This window comes from Lagenorhynchus albirostris, chromosome 14 (assembly GCF_949774975.1).
Source record: "Lagenorhynchus albirostris chromosome 14, mLagAlb1.1, whole genome shotgun sequence".
NCBI lineage: Eukaryota > Metazoa > Chordata > Mammalia > Artiodactyla > Delphinidae > Lagenorhynchus > Lagenorhynchus albirostris.
The window spans coordinates 40,620,298-40,637,990 of NC_083108.1; the positions used below are offsets into that span (position 1 = coordinate 40,620,298).

The 17,693-nt window shown below is 37.3% G+C and overlaps 1 pseudogene; it reads left to right on the forward strand.

Moving 5' to 3' along the window:
* The first annotated feature begins 11,456 nt into the window (after positions 1 to 11,456).
* Positions 11,457 to 16,756, forward strand: LOC132532189 (elongation factor 2-like; annotated as a pseudogene).
* The last annotated feature ends 937 nt before the right edge of the window (positions 16,757 to 17,693 follow it).

The following is a 17,693-nucleotide window of genomic DNA, read 5'->3' on the forward strand; positions in this document are numbered from 1 at the left end:
AGTACATGAACCTAATAACAAAAAAACTGATGGTGGTATACAAATGATCAGATGTGAAATAATACAGTATGACCTTGTTTCTATGAAAAATTATGTTCCTAAATTCAAAATCACAATTAAATTATGTTCATAATTGAGAATGTCTGTAATTCAGATATTCCAAGAAAAATGTGAAAATGCTTTACTACACAGGAAGTATTCTTAGCTTTCAACACACAGAACTTTATAAAATACAAGTGGTCTGTTTTGCATATTCTACTATGACATTGTTAAAGGAGTAATCACTTATAGTTCACTTATGTCAACTTGATTCTTCTAGTTTTGAAGACAGTGAATCATCATTTCAGCCATTTCCATTATTATTGCTCTTTTTCATTTTTAAACAATTATGATTTTAAACTACTGATCAATATTTTAAATCAGCTAATTGTTTTAATAATGCAACGCTCTATTAGAACAGCTTAGACTATGCTATGTAAAAATTCACAAACCACAGTGATTTAATGAAACAAAGGCCTCTTTTTTAATGATGTCACAGTGATGTAGACAAGGGAGTTTTCCTGAGTGGGTGTTTTTTAAGAGATGGCCCAGGGACCCAGTTTCTATCACTGTAGCTCTAAGATGCAGAACACATGGCTTCCAAGGTTGCTGTGGAAAGGAAAAGAGGGCTGGAGGAGCAAATGGAATGTTTATAAGGTCAAGGACTACTCTAATTTAGTTTTCCTATGTGCCCAAGAAGAGAAAATTATGCAATGAACACATAGTGTTGACTCTACCACAATCCCCAAATACAATTCAGAATAGTTAAGATATAAAAGAATATTTAGTCAAAAGTGCTTCATTGTGCACTTAATATTTATTGCTGACAAAAAATGTTATTTAAGAATGAATAAAGCCCCACACTAGGCTTATTGTGGTTAGGTTTAGAAGCTGTCAGAAGCCTGCTTTTTTTTTTGGTACGCGGGCCTCTCACTGTTGTGGCCTCTCCCGTTGCAGAGCACAGGCTCCGGATGCGCAGGCTCAGTGGCCATGGCTCACGGGCCCAGCCGCTCCGCGGCATGTGGGATCTTCCCAGACCAGGGCACAAACCCGTGTCCCCTGCATCGGCAGGCGGACTCTCAACCACTGCGCCACCAGGGAAGCCCCAGAGGCCTGCTTTTTTATTCAAGCAAGGCTGTTCTAGCATATTTCAATTTTGGAAAAACAAAGGCTAATCTTTTTGGGAGATAATTCTTTGTAGGTGCAGATATATCTGAAGTGATCAAAATAAATTCGATTTATGAACCAATACTTTTTCTTATAGTAGCTGTGCCTTATCGTATCTCATAATTATCTATACATGTTCCAAAAGTGTTGAAAAATGAAAAGGTTACATTTTAGGTGGGAGAGAAATAATTTTATAAGCAGGTGCTTATCTTTTTACATGGAATGACTGGAAAACCTAGTACATTAGAACCTAACGCTCACAGTGAAGCAATCTCAAGTTCAAGTTTACTTTTGTTAACAAACAGATTCTCTGGTTCCAGGGGTTGCAAATGTTCTATATCCTCTAGTTTGAATGATTAATGAAGATAAGTGATGTACAACGTGGGTACCTGAAAAAAAAGAATATCTAGGTGAAAGTGATTTTTCTTTTCATTTTCTAACTCATTAAGTATGGTTCCCTGAATTAAAAGACGTCTGTTTAAAAAAGTTTATGATTTCCTTTCTCAAAGAGAAATTATATTATTTATATTATATATTATTTTCTCTACCCTACAGGATTTAGGTAATCCATTCAGAATGTAAATATGTCATCGCCTTAGGTGACATCCCTTTGCAATTTGCATGTCTATTACTTTTTCCTACGTGATAACATGATTCTTCTATTACTTTACTGTATAATAACTCTGCAAAAAATGTTTTTTTTTTTATTAATGACTGATGGCTAAACACTTTTCCTATATTAATTTGCTCTCTCTCCCCGCAGTGTGTATGAGCATGAGCCTGTGTGTGTATAGGGATTGCCAGTTCCAGGTCCTTTGTTAATGTTTTCTGTTTGTATGTTTCATTTTTTAAACCAATTTTTCTAACTATTTATATATTAAGCCAGAAACTACTTTGTTACCCACGTTTTAATAATCTCTTCCTGATTTGAGTGATATTTTTTATAGCAAGGTGGCTTTAAATTTTTGTTTAGCCGTATCTTCTCTAGAACATTATGTGTTTTGCTGCTATGCTCAGAGGCCTTTCTCATCTTATTTTTACATCAACAGTTTCCTCTGGCTGTTGTTTTTCTTTTACATTTAAGCTTTAAATCTATTTAATTTTGAGACTAATTCTGTAGTCTCAGAGACTTTGTAATCATTTCCCCTGATTCCAAAGTTCAACCAGGTTTACATTTTACAAATGGAACATATTGCACAGTTTATTCTTATTTTAAAGTCAATAGCATATTAGAGGGTCCCGAGAACGCTTTTCTTACTTCTGTTTCACCCTAGGAACACTGGCCTTCTTTAGCAGGAGTACAGCATGGTGGTCGACTCCAGGGCTAAATCTGGTGCTGCACTGCCAGCTACATGACACTGGCGAGTGCTTTCTCCTTTGCAAAATAGGGCCAGTAATGGTACCTAGCTCACAGGTTGTTGTGAAGAGTAAATGCATATGTGGTATGTTTTAAGTATAAGCTATCATTTTTGTTTTCCTTGGGTCAAGATCCCTCTATTTCATAAGTCAGTAATATCTCCAAATAAACGGAAACTTTGGGAGGGCAGTGGTTATTCTCATACTGTTCTTGCATTCCACAAAATGTCTATCAGAAATAGGTAGAAGTGATCTATAAATAGTTACGAAAATTCTAAAAAAGTAAAATCAAAAGGCACATTTCTTCAGGAGCAAAAGCTATCTCATAGTAAAATGGAATAGTATTTTCTAATTAATAAAGAATTTCTTCCATAAGAATTTTAAAAGTCAAATTTATAAGAATTTGTTATTTTACATTGGAGACAAGGTAGTTAATGAATATGAACGGCAAGTACTTTATATTTTGTCAGCAAGTGTTCCTCAGTACACTCACTGTAAAATCATTTGATGTGACTCAGAGGTGAAATAATAATTTAATACATGATATTGACCTATGAAATAATTTAACGTCATAAAAACTGACTTGATTTGCTTGCCGTTCTTTATGTCTCAAGTAATTGCCAAAAGGTGAAAGCTCATTTCTCAGACAAATTCAGATACAGTACGAGATATCTTTATGAATATATGTGTAGAAACTGGCTTTTTCAGTACTAATTTGATTTGTAGAAAAAGATGACATTTAATCTTTCTGAAGATGTGCTCAGCTTTAGTAAAACCATGAGATGTAATATTTAATGCATCTTAATCTGTTGAATGTAATACAGACATAAAGTCAATAGAACTCCATCAAAGAAAGAGAGAAGAGATTAGGAATCAGAGGAATAGAGTTTAAAGATTTATAAAAGAAACTATTATAGGTATGGATAGAAAAAAATGTAGAAAAATGCCTTGTCTTTTTGCAATTTTCATTACTATTTTGCAATAGCCTCAACACTGTCACAAAACAATCTATTGTATAAAAAAAATAAAAGGATTAGAAAAGCTACACTGTTTGTGAAAGCAACACTCAAGGCAGGATTTATATAAGAGTACAGGGAGAAGGAGTAGGTAAATTTGTTTTGTGATGAGAAGTAAAAGGAGACATTATATATATTACACTATATTACATAGAGACTTAAGGAAAGGAAGACTAAAAAGAATGTGTAAGGGATGACAGCATGGAAGGCTCGTTTTTATGACTGGTGTGGCTGGAATATAAAACATGTGGTAAAGAGGCAAGGAATATTTTTATTTTCATGGACATGTAACTTCTAGGCCTTGTGTTAAAATTCCTTGGTATTACTAAAAATATACAAGACATAATCAAATTGATGAATACCTTGAGGGTACAGAATATGTACCCTAGAATATTCTTTTGTACCCTAAACAAGTAGCACTGTGACACAAACAAGATACGAACTGAAAATTGTGAAACGAATCAATGAATGGATGAAATGAAATAAACTAAGAATTATCAAATATTAAAGTGAAGTGGATCTTAGAAGGTAATTCTGTCCAGTCTCTAGACATTTTCTAAGTTCTTCCTATACAATACTTAAATGATTTTGTAGCTTCTCCTTAATCACTTTTAGTGATATAATGCTTTCTACCTCACAACATAGCTTTGCTCACTGTTGGAAAAACTGGAATTATTAGAAACATCCCTGCATGACTGACAAAATATTCTTCCTCTTGGTGTAGAACCACCAGCTATGAGTTTGCCTGCCATTTTTGGAATAGGGCCTCTAGGAGGGTCTGCTTGGTCTTCCCTATCTTCTCCCCAAATACATCACCCCCCAAATTATAGTGAGGGCAGCTATGCAAATAGACAGCAATTTTACCCTGGCCATAACTGTGGCCAGGAATAGAAAGCAGGTTCAAACTAGTCCAATAATAATATCCTGACTTCCTAGCAATAAGGAAGGCCAATATTTGATTGGGTCAGATACAGGCACTTGGTCCAAGTAAGGCCAATTAAAATCCTCCCGAGATAACTGGAATCAAATCTGAGAAAAAGTCAACATTTCTTTGGTGGCTGAATCTCTACAATATAAAACTCAGGAGGTGTCAGCAGCCAAGATTTCTGAAACACAGAAAACGTCAAGTTGTAGAAGGAAAACTAGAACAAGTACGAAAAGAATATCTGAGGCTGAGGCACAGAGAATGCTGATGGCATCTGAGTCCCTGTATTCCTGCTTCTCTTACAGATGGATTGCTGATATTTCCATTAATTAACCAGTGTCTTTTCCATAAATACTCCTTTTAACGTTGTAGTTTTTCCTCGTTTTTTTTTTTGTGTGTGTGTTTTTATGTTTTCATTTCTGCTTATGCTGAATTTCTCTCATCTGCAACTAAAGAAGAACCAATATAATTAGCAATCTGGCTCACAGGCCCAGCTGCTCCGCGGCATGTGGGATCCTCCCGGACCGGGGCACGAACCCGTGTCCCCTGCATCGGCAGGCGGACTCTCAACCACTGCACCACCAGGGAAGCCCCTGGTTTAGTGATTTTAGATCGTTAGTCTCAGTAGTGATTGGTCATCCTTCTGGTCAGTCAAGTTCCAAATCTCTGATTACTGGCCTTGGCCAGGATCCTGACTCTGATTCCCAGTTGCTGCCTTGCTTGATGGTTTGCATTTATACTCTGTGCTCTTTACTGGCTATATTTAAACTGGTTTAGGGATTTAGAAGCTATAAAGATAGAATATTTGACATAATTTTTGTTTGAACCATAATTTTAAATGAGCTTAAAAATCTCAGCTTATGATAGGGTAAAAAGTTGGAGAAAAAAATAATTACTTTTGAATATTATAACAGTTTATGAAGTACTTCCCATTGTCAGATCTTTTTTAAAAAAATCTTCTTTGTGAAAAGAATGTGGATTTTAACATTTAGATTAGAATAAAATAAACCAGCTGAATTATAGATAAAGCCAGTGAGAGTAAACAAATAAATATAGTGTCCATAATTACTGGAAGAATATCAGTATATTTGCACTGTTTACTGCAAAGAATGTGTGAATGAATCATGGCTACTGAAATGATTTAAGGTAAAGTTGCTTAATATTTTTATGAGAATATGAAAGAACAGGAAAGTAGCACATTAATTCATAGCCTTATCAAAGCCATTAAAATAACACGGATACAAACAAACAGCATCTTACGAAGATAAAATCTATAAATACATACAACTTATTAGGTTTTAGAAGAGCAGATGGTACTTTCTGTCACTGACTTTAAGGCTTTAAATTTTGTAGGCGTTGGCTATGAGTCTCTAAGTTGTCTACATGCTGACTTTTGATATTGTTTGTGGATTTGGGCAATGGGTGGCTGATTTACATGCCTAATTCCATTAAAATATTTTTCTTCAAATAAAAACACTGGATAAACTAGGAGAAGATCTTTGTAACGCATATTAATAACAAAGGACTATATCTAGAACTGTTGATTAAAAAAAAAAAAGCACAACCCAGCATGTATTTCCCCATGTTTATACTCTAGAGGTACTCTAGTATAATTCACAAAGAAAAGTATAAAGGAATCTTATAGAAGACTTAGTTACAATAGGGCAAATATTTGAAAAAAACGGAAATGGTCATCAACAGGAAACTGAACAGAATTCTGTACAGCAGTGAAAAAGAATGAAATACAGCTATATGTAACAACAGATAAATCTCAGAAACGTACTAAACAAAAAAGTTGTAGAATGATTTGTAGGGTATAATATCATTCATATAAAGATGTAAAACTCTAAACCAGTATTGTAGAGTATATTGTTTTGAAATACATATGTAATAAAAATAAACTGAAACCATGGGGATTATATATTTGATGGTTGTAATTTCTGGTGAGGGAAGAAGGGAACTGTGACCACTGAGGAATACACTGGAATCTGAATGTTACTGTTAACCACTTACTTCTTAGGCTGCATTGTAAGATGCAAAGTTTTTTTTTAATATTGCTATGCAATATTTCACAATATTTAAAACAAACAATTACAAATAAAATCATGAGAGGAAATGGCTAATATGAGAAGGTTTTCTGTCTAGAAAGATAGGTAGCTCAGAAATTTTGTGTTTTAAACAAAATTTGAGGAATATAGTGATTTGCCAAGATGCCAGCCTACGAGTGGTGAAACAAAAGGAATTCTACATGTCATATGCTATTCAGGTTTGGAAACAAGCAAAAATTCTAAATGAAAACTGAAACAAAGCCAATGCCAAAAAGCATGACTAGAAGGAGGGGAAGGTGACAGTCCCAAACCAAATCTGTAGGATTATAAGCTGATTGCAGGTATTTCATTCTTTCATGCATTTTTTTTCATTCACGCATCCTTTCATTTTCAACAAGACCTTTTGGAACCCCTCCAATGTGCCAGGCATTGTGATAGATCTGTGCTGTCCAACATAGTATCCACTAGCCATATATGGTGATTTAAATTGAAATTAATTAAAATGAAATACAATTAAAAATCTATTCAGCAGTTACATTAGCCACATTTCAAGTGAATAGTGATTCTAAGTGATCATGTGGCTTAGTATAATGCTTACCATTTTGGACAGCACAGATTTGGAACACTTTTGTCATTGTAAAAAGTTCTATTTAATGGTACTATTATAGATGCTAGGACGACAGCAATGAAAAACCCAGACTCTGAATTTTAATGGAAAAAAGAGGAAATAAAGGAAACGATTATAAACTTGTAATATATGTTAATAATGAGTCATTAGAAGAAATATAGTAGAGTAAGTGGATAGAGAGTGAAGGGGGTGATCTGATGCAGGGATTTTCATAAGGAATCATAGCAATGGAAGGAAAGGCATTTCCATTTATTGGGAGGGAACTGAAAAAAAAATGTGTGGCTTCATAAATGCCAACAGAAACAACTGTTTTAAGAAAAGAGCACAAGAATTTTACAATTGTAATCAGAAGCAATAAATCAGGAAGGAGAATGTTATGAGCTCCCTGGCACAAGTAGAGGGATAAGACAAACCAGTAGAGGGATACCCTGCATTGTCAGAACAGGAGGAGGCCATGAAGGGCACAGATTTGTTTGGTGATATTAAATTAGAATATAAGTCTGATTCCTTCTAATTCCTCTCTGAAGCAGGGGGTGATATTTTTCAAAAGAAACAAATTGGAAATAGTTTAAGAAGATGTAAGGTTTGAAACAACTGATGTCTAAACTTTTTTATCCTAAAATTAACTCTCCCTTACCTACCCTTCTTATGACTCTATTCCTCCTCATGACCCAATTTCTAGAACCAAAATATTCATTGTTTTCCAACTGAGTGGAACCATTCCAGCTTTAATAACCTAGCCCAATTCAAAAATCATATCTGTAATTCTTTCATCCCCTCTTCCAGTAGCCTATCTAATAATGTAGCTCATGTCCCGTCTTCTCAGGAATCTGTGTTTTTTGGTAGTAGTGCATTGATAAATATTTAATAACCACATCTCAAGACAAAAACAAAAACGGAAATAAGACCTGATTTGTGGCATTTGCTGATTTTCATGGTATAAATCTACTCACCATGGTTGATTTCAAACTACCACGTGGTCTCAACTGACTTGCAAAATTAATGAAAATTTAATAATCAGCTTTCTGGCAAGACCTGTGAAGGGCAAGTTAACAAGCTAGTCGGCCGTGGTGAAAACAGCCTGAGGGTTTCTGGCAGCAGGGATCAGGCCCAGGCTGATAGGATGCTTTGGATGAATGTCAGCTGGAATGCTCTAGACCTTTTTGTTGTTATTTGCTGCTCTTGCATTAGGGCTGGTTCTAGAGTTAATTATTTACAATTACTCTTTCTGGGCCATTCTTAGCTCATTCCTGCTTTAGGACTTTTGCATCTCAGCTCTTCCTGGATGACTCCTCCCTAAGATCTTTTGGCACATTCTCTCAGTTCATTATACTCAGCCGCCGTTTCTCAAAGAGGACTTCTCCCTGATACCCTCTTTAAAATGGACTCCCTCCCACCTCCACGCTGTCTCCTCCAATCACTGCTCTGCTTTGTCCCATGTGTTATGGTATGTTTATATTCATAATCATTGTCCAAAAATTTTTCTAAGTTCCATTGTGACATGTTCTTCTATATAGTTTATTTATAGTTTATTTCTTAATTTCCACAAGCATGAGGATTTTCTAGGTATCATTTTTTTCTTTTCTTTTATAGCTTTATATATTGTAAGCTTTTTATTTCAAGATAATTATAGATTCACAGGAAGTTGCTAAGAAATATACAAGGGGGTTTTCTGTCTGCTTCACCCACCATCCCTCAATGTTAGCATCATAAGTTACTATAGTACAATATCAAACCACAAACCATAGAGCTTATTCAGATTTCACCAGTAATACATGCACTTATTTGTGTGTATATATAGCTCTATGAAATTTTATTACACGTATAGCTCTGTGTAAGCACCACCCTGATCAAGATACTTAACTGTACATCATCATAACACTCCCTGATGTCACCCCTTTCCCACCTCTAGCCCTAGACAACCAATGATTTGGTCTCCATCTCTATAATTATGATATTTCATGAATAAAATGGAATATGCAATACAAATCTTTTTGAGATTGGCTTTTTTTCACTCAGCATAATTAATATGGGGTTCATCCAAGTTGTTGAGTGTATAGAGACTCTGTTCCCTTTTACTGTGGGGTAGTACTCCACACTACAGATGTATACAATTTGTTTCACTATGTACCACAGAAGGTCATCTGGGTAGTGTGCAGGTTTTGGGTAGTATGAACAAAGCTCCTAAGAATATTCTTGCATAAGTTTCTGAGTGAAAATAAGTTTTCCTTTTTCTGGGATATATGTTTAAGAATGCAACTGCAGGGTCATACTGACAAGTCATTTTTAGTTTTAAAAGGAACTGCTAAACTATTTTCCATAGTAGCTATATCATCTCACACTCTAACCAGCAGTGTATAAGTGACCCAGTTTCTCCACATCCTTGCCAGCATTTGGTGTTGCAACTATTTTTTTGTTTGTTTCAGCCGTTCTGATGGGTATATAGATATCTCACTGAGGTTTTAATTTCTACTTCTTATTGCTGAGAATAGGTTGTGGGTTCTAGCTCCCCACTGGATCTTCACTGACACCTCCTTCACCGGGAGAGGTAGGAGTGCCTAGTCATTGCTTCAGACATGGATGCCACTGACACCACAGAGAGGGTGTGGCCTCATTACTGCTGGACTGCAGTACAAGTTGTGACTCACTATTAAGCTTGCTCTGAGGCCACCCCAGAGGGGAAGACAAGAGGTACTCACTAATGCTGTTGGGAGGTGTGGAAGTCCAGTCTCCCCACACAGTATCCACTGACGCTGAGATGGGGGAGCATTGCCTCCAACCAGTGGGGATGGAAGTCCTGGATTCCTACAGGACATCAGAGTCTTCTGACATTACCCCAGCAGGAAATTGGGGGTGCCTCGTTTCCACCTAGCAAGAGTGGAAATCATCTAGGCTCCTCACTCTGCCTTTGTGGGATCAGCTTTTTCTGTGGTGTTTGGCTGGAGTGGAGAGGTTATTATCCAAATTTATTCTCTCTTGCTAAGCTGCCCCTTTCCTGATCCCTTGGCTAGAGAGAGCAGGCTTTTGTCAGAGCGTTATTTGGTCTGCATGCATTGGCATATCTGGATTTCTGGTTTCTTTAGCTTCAAGTATGGGATGTATCAGACAAAAAGAAAATCTTGGAAACTCACCACCTCATTGTTCCTCTGATCTCAAGGTGCCTAGCCAGTCTGCCTTCTTCTCTCCACCTTTCAAAGTCTTATGATTGTTTTATATATAATGTCCAGGGTTTTTTGTTGTATGTAGAGGAAGGAATAGGGATAACTACATTCACTCCATCTTCCTGAAAGTGGAGGTTGAGCACACTGAATTTTATGCTTGCTTCTGTATTTTCTGTATTGTTATAGTCAAGATAGTTTTTTTCCTGAACTTTTTCACTAATTATTTCTTCAGTCTTGTCATACCTGCTTTTAAATTGAACCAGTGAGTTTAGAATTGCAGTTACATAGCAGTTTGCAGTTCATGGATTTCTAACTAGCTTCTTTTCAAATCTGCAATATGAATTTACATAATTTTTAGTTCTGAAATTTAAAATGTTGATGTTATATTTATAAACATGTTAAGCATAGTTGTTAGGTGGTTTATATCTGGTAATTTCACACTCTGGAGTAACTTTGGATCAGTTTCTGCTATCTTTCCTTTTCTGTTGACTTGTGTTATCTAGTCCTTTTGTGTGCTGGGTTCCCTTTGAGTTGTGCTGGGTAAGAATCACCTTAATTCACTTTCGTCACGTGAGATTTTGAGGCCATTACTGCAATCAAATTACATTGGTAATTCTCTCTACCTCTGTATATATTTGACTTGGTGCATAATAAAACATATTTTAAAAAAAGGAACTGAGGGAATGTAAAGAAGAGATGACAGCAAGGTTTAACTTTATCATATGAAACAATGTAGGTTCTAGAATTCCCAAAGGGCTTTGAGCCCACAGCTTCAATGATGAATACTAAATTATCTAGTACTCAGGCCCAGTGTCTGTTTAAGCTAACAGCAGAGCAGGGGATCAAAGATGCCTCTTTAATGAGAATTTTTATATTTTGTTTTCCTAAATAGGTTCATAGAAGTCATCACAGGAAAAAGAGTATATTGTTGCTTTCCTTACATTTTAACATAATTTAGTATTGATTTTTACATATATAACTTGCATACTATTAGAAGCCTATCCTGACGTTACCAGTTCTTGAGTTGACAATTTTTAGTGTAATTAAAACTAATTTTGCTTCATGATAGTTAAATGTTTTTCTTTTTAATTAGGTTTCAAAGGACTGTAAATAATCATGCCTGAAAATAAGATAATTTCCTATTCTTCCACTGGAGGAGAGCAAACAAAGAAAGGTAAGTTTATCCTTAAGTGATTTTCTTTGAAACTAGGTCAAAGATAAATGTGACTCAGGTCACTCACAGAAGACAGTTGTAAGGACAGTAGTGTTCTCCAGGACCAGGGGTCACAAAACCAAAATTTACTGGGATCAGGAAGGTGAGGTAAGCAAAAGGAGTAAATCAGTTTAAGGAAAACCTACTGTATTGGATTATAATCAATTTCTTATATAATTACTACTGAACTACAGTATAAGCAGTACCATAGGTAGGTAGTACAATGGTCTGCTGGAGTCAGCTCTTACTAGCTCATGTGAGCCAATTGTATACATCTCTTCTCAATTCCACTCCATTGACTGGTTGAAATTGGTGGTATGGTGACAGGTGGTTATTAAAATTTTACCAGCACACCACTGAAGAGAAACATACAAAATGAAAAATGAAAAAAAATACTTGTATAATTCTATTTTAAAAATTGTATTAGATTTTACCACATTACTTTGCAACTTGGGCCCCTTTCGCATCTTTTATTCTGCATCATGTTAGCAATATCATGTCTTTGCCTGATACAGAACAGAGGTCAGTAAATTATAGCCCATGGGCCAAATCTGGTCAGCAGCCCTTTTTGTACAGCCCAAAAGCTAAGAATAGTTTTTACATTTGTAAAGGGTTGTAAAAAGAAACGAAAGAAACAAAACAAAGACGAATATGCAACAGAGACAGCATGTGACTCACTAAACCAAAAATTTTTACTACCTGGAACATTATAAAAAAAAGTCTACCAATCCTTGGTATAGAATTTTGTCTCAAATACTTAACTGGGAACAATAGTCTTCATATGAGTTATCCATTGCTGCCCTAAGGCCATGTAACAACCAACCACAAAAAATGCAGGTACATAGAGCATCATAAACATTCATTTTAGCTCACTTGTACTGGGTGGTTCTCAAGTGGGCCCAGGAAGGCTCACTCACACAACTGCAGTAAGCCACAGGCCAGCTAAGCATCATTACAGATTTTGCTCATTTGAGCTGGGCCTTCACAGGCCTAGGGTTGGCTGGCCACACTGACTCAGCCCTGCACTATGTTGTCTCTCATACTCTTACCGCAGCCTGACCTCGTGGTGTACGAGGGGGAACAGAAGGTCACAAGGCCAAGGCTCAGAACTGGCACCCTATCATTTCTGCTATATTTTATCAGCCAAAGCAAGTCATAGGCCCAGCCTAGAGTCAAAAGGCAAGGGATTAGACTCCACCTCTTAGTGGTAGATGCTGCAAAGTCACATTGCAGAAGAAGGTGAACACTGGAAGGAGAAAATTAGTGGGGCTATTACTGCAATCAAAGCACTACAGTCTCATTTGGGCTATAAAAGAAAGCAGTCATTTAGTATTCCCAACATAGTTGAGGATATCACACAATGGATTTCATGTAGGATTACGAATCTTGCGTAGGATTTTTAGTGGCTTAGCACCACAGGTACTTTCAGAATATTTCAGTAAGTTTGTTTTTTAGCTCTTTATTCATTCTATCAATATTATTTGACAAAATTGATGTTATTTCATTTTCACAGATTTTGTGTAGTGATGTTTAAGCAAAAACTTCTCATGTCTGGAAAATGACTTCAACCTCAGATTAGGAAAATGCACTAGGTTTCTCACATAAAACAATTTTCCCAAAGATACAATTTGGAAAGATATAGGATAATCAAATTATACTTGTGCCTATCTCATGTTTAAATATTTGAAAAGAACTATTGAAAATTTTTGGATTAATTATAATGTTAATTAAAAACTAATAGTTTGTTCCAAGACTTCAGAGAGCTGAGCTGGTGATTTCCCTCTGAATAACCTGACAAAGACTCTTTATTTTGTACTGGAACATAAAATGACCAGTCCATACTGGATTGCAAGCAAAAGCTCTTGTGTGTGGTACATTAGGAGAAAGTTAATCATGTTAAACACGACAGGACACCTACTTTCCGTCTATGCAATGGAGAAATATACAGTCAGATAAAACCACACATCACATTATACAGTGGAATCTAAGGGTTCTTTGATATAGGTTATTCCTGCAAATGCATACAAAATGGAAATACATCTGGCTGGCTAACTGTGTGGAAAATAATATGGTTAATAAATTGTCTTTTGAAATGTACTTAGTAAGTTCAGGATATTTGTATTTAAATGACATTAGGACCAATATTTGGAACGCTGGCATAAACAGTGATTACCAGTTAAAATTAATTTCTATCTCTTTGGCATCATACCATCATTAAGCTCCCTATCCTCTTTGTAAGACAACAACAAATACTATAAAGAACATTCAGCTTATGAAGCAAAGCATTGAGATGTCCATGTTCAAACTACAGAAACTTAGCAGTCTTAGCAAATCTTAAACTTTTAAGCCCAAAGCAATCTTTGCTGGATGATGTATTGAACCTAATTATGTACCAACCTTTGAAAAAGTTTGTCATTAACATCACAAGAAGACAACCTCAGATCTTATTTATTAACTTCTACCAGATGATATTCAACATAATAATACTCTTCTTCACGTCAAAAATAAATCCTTTCCTTATATTGTGTAAATCACCCTGCAACTACTGTGGTTATATCAAAATTCTTATTATACTATAAATAAGCTTAGCCAACTGGATGATTATTCTGTGCTCTCAGTTGAAATAAAAAATAAAACAAATTATTAAACTTTCCAATTGCTCTGTAGAGTCACAGCCATATCTTAAACATGCTGACCAACAGTATTTTCACATGACTCCTGTTTACAAACAGTTAGCTCTGGGATACTAATTTCTATTACAATTAAAAGTACATTTTTACAAACTTACCGCCTGTAATATTTGGATACTCAGGCAACATATTCACTAAAGTGCATTTCATGGCAGCATCACTTATTTACTTGTATTAAGATACTGATAATGCCTTAATTTTTCTATGTATTGTTTTTCATATGCATCCTTTCCATATAAAAGGCAGAGACTGTATAATATTGTTTTTTTAGAGAATAGCACCTTTCTATGTTGAAATAGGAAATATTTCATACATGTAAAAATATCTGCAACATATATGTAAAGGACAACAAACACTGATAAAATTGAGTGTCTGTGCACTCATAATGCACATTAAGAAACAGTACACTGTGTTCTCTCATCTCTTCCAAATCACATTTAGTTTTATATATTATATGTAAATATGCTAATATACCTTTATTATAGTTTTACATATTTAATCTCATAATTTTAACTGTCATTAATTCACTAATATTAGACATCTGAAAATGAATTAATATTTTTACTTTCTTCTATTGTTTAGTCTAGATCCTTTAGTACTCTGTTAAATGTAGGCAATAAAAATGTGCTCACTTATCTCCCTGTTCCTGATTTTTAAGATGAGACTTTTAATGTTTCACCACTAAATATGATTTTTTTAGTATTTTTATAGTTTACTATAAACTGTGAACATGTATTGAATTTTATTTATTTCATTTGGTTAAACTTTACATGTATTGATACAATATTGTTAATAATGTTTTATTTTTATATCCTCTGTATGCAATATTTCTGCTTTACATTCATAAGTTGTATTTGTTTCTTTTGTTTCTTCTCTTTTGTCTTGATCAATTTTGCCAGATGTATTCATTGGTGCTATATTTTTCAAAGTGGTAATTTCTCACCTTTTAAATAATCTCTAGGGTTGTTTTCTTGTTGTTGTTGGTTTGCTTTCTGTTAATTTCAGATATTATTGCCCCCTTATCTTCCTTCTACTTTCTTTGGGTTTGTTTTCCCATATATTCTTAATTTGGATGCTTAAATCACTAATTTTCAGCCTTTTTTCTTTTCTAATATAAATTTCTTAAAGTTACAAATTTCCCTTCACATATCATAGAGATAATAAAAAGGACTGGATGTCAAATCAGACTCACATGAAAATTGACTCATCATGCAGAGATTCACTCAGCATGTGTAGCTTTATTCAGTGCTGGTATCAATAATACTGTATTTAACTTTAAAAACTTGAATTATAATTCATACACTACCATAAAAATTCACCTCTTTCGATTGGGTATTTTCAGTATAATCACAAGGTTGTGCAACCATCACCATTATCTAATTCCAGTACACATTCATAACCCCAAAAAGCAGCCCTATACCATTAGCTGCCACCCCCCCCATCCCAGCCCCTGGCAACCACAAAGCTACTTGCCTTTCGGTAACATCGTGGGCCTGGTGGGTGTCGACCAGTTCCTGGTGAAGACAGGCACCATAACGACCTTTGAGCATGCCCACTACACGCACGTGATGAAGTTCAGTGTAAGCCTGGTCTTCAGGCTCGCTGTGGAAGCCAAGAACCCGGCCAACCTGCCCAAACTGGTCAGGTGGAGGGGCTGAAGCCGCAGGCCAAGTCGGATCCCAGGGAGCAGTGCATCATCAAGGAGTCGGGGAGCACATCACTGCAGGTGCCGTTGAGCTGCACCTGGTGATCTGCCTGAAGGACCACACTTGCATCCCCTATCAAGAAATCCAACCATGTCATCTGGTACCGTGAGACCGTCTCCGAAAAGTCGAATGTGCTTTGCCTGTCCAAGACCTGCAGCAAGTGCAATCCGTTGCAGATGGAAGCGCGGCCCTTCCCCAATGACCTGGCGGTGGACAGCAGGAGCGCGGTGTCCACCCACCAGGAGGTCAAGTATTGGCCTGGCCAACTACCTGGAAGAGAAGCACGAGTGGGATGTGGCCTAGGCCCGCAAGATCTCGTGCGCCGGCACCAGCCCCGATATCCCCACCGACATCAGCAGGGGTGTGCAGTCCCTCAACGAGAGCAAGTACAGCGTCGTGGCCGGCCTCCAGTGGGGCCGCTGTGCCAAGAGAACACGCGGGGCGTGCGCTTCGACGTCCTAGATGCGACGCCGCCCGGGATGCCCCTCAGATCGCCCCCACCGTCCGCCCGGCGCCGCCTCCACGCCGCAGGCTGACAGCCAGCGCGGGTTCCTGGAGCCCAGTACCTTGCGGAGAGCCGGGGTCAGGAAGAAGTGCTTGGTGGCGTCCTGTACAGAAGCGGGGCCGCGTCTTCGAGGAGTCCCAGGTGGCCCGCACCCCCATGTCGTGAAGGCCTACCTGCCCGTCAGCGAGCCCTTTGGCATCACCGCCAACCTGCGGTCCCACACGCGCGGCATGAAGCAAGGCAGTCCAGCTGCACAACTTCCTGAACAACTCACGGAGCAGCATCTGCTCCGTCGTGAGTGACTGCAGCATCGAGCCGCGAATTCTCCTCAAGATACCGCGAGAACGTCCGGACGCAGTGATGCTCCGCCTACGGGATTTTAGGTTCCACTCGGTGCCTCCTCTCAACGCTAACGCCTGATAACCCTTTCTGCTGACATTTATATCAGGACTTCCGAGGTAACAGAATTGCCCTCACAGCAGGGATTTATTTGGCAAGTGGAGGGTGTGGGGAGGGGGGATGGGAGACCGTTTTGGACTTTTCATAGAAATGAATTGATAAAATATTTGGCATTGTGTGTCTGCCTTCTTTTAAACTGGAATTCTGTCGAGATTCTTTTTTTGTGGTGGAGTAATATTCCATTGGATGTATATTCCACATATTGTGTTTTGTTTTTTTTTTTGCCGTACGCGGGCCTCTCACCGCTGCGTTTTCTCCCGTCGCGGAGCACAGGCTCCGGACGCGCAGGCCCAGCGGCCATGGCCTACGGGCCCAGCCGCTCCGCGGCAGGCGGGATCCTCCCGGACCGGGGCAGGAACCCGCGTCCTTTGCATCGGCAGGCGGACTCTCAACCACTGCGCCACCAGGGAAGCCCCCCACATATTGTTTTATAAATTCATCAGTAGATGGGTGTTTGGGTTGTTTCCACTTTTGGACTATTATGAATAATGTTGTTATGAATATTCAAGTACAAGTTCTTATGTGGACGTCTATTTTCATTTCTGTTGAGTCTACACTTTGGACTGGAATTGCTAGGTCATTTGGTAACTTGATATTTAACTTTCTAATTGCCAATTTTTTTCCAAAGCAGCTGCAGTGTTTTATGTTCCAAATGGCAATGTATGAGGATTCTAGTTTTTCTACCCCCTTGTCAACACTTATTAAATTTTGTTATTTTTTTAAACTTTATTATAGCCATTTTAGTGGGTGTGAAGTGGCATCTTATTGTGGTTTTGATTT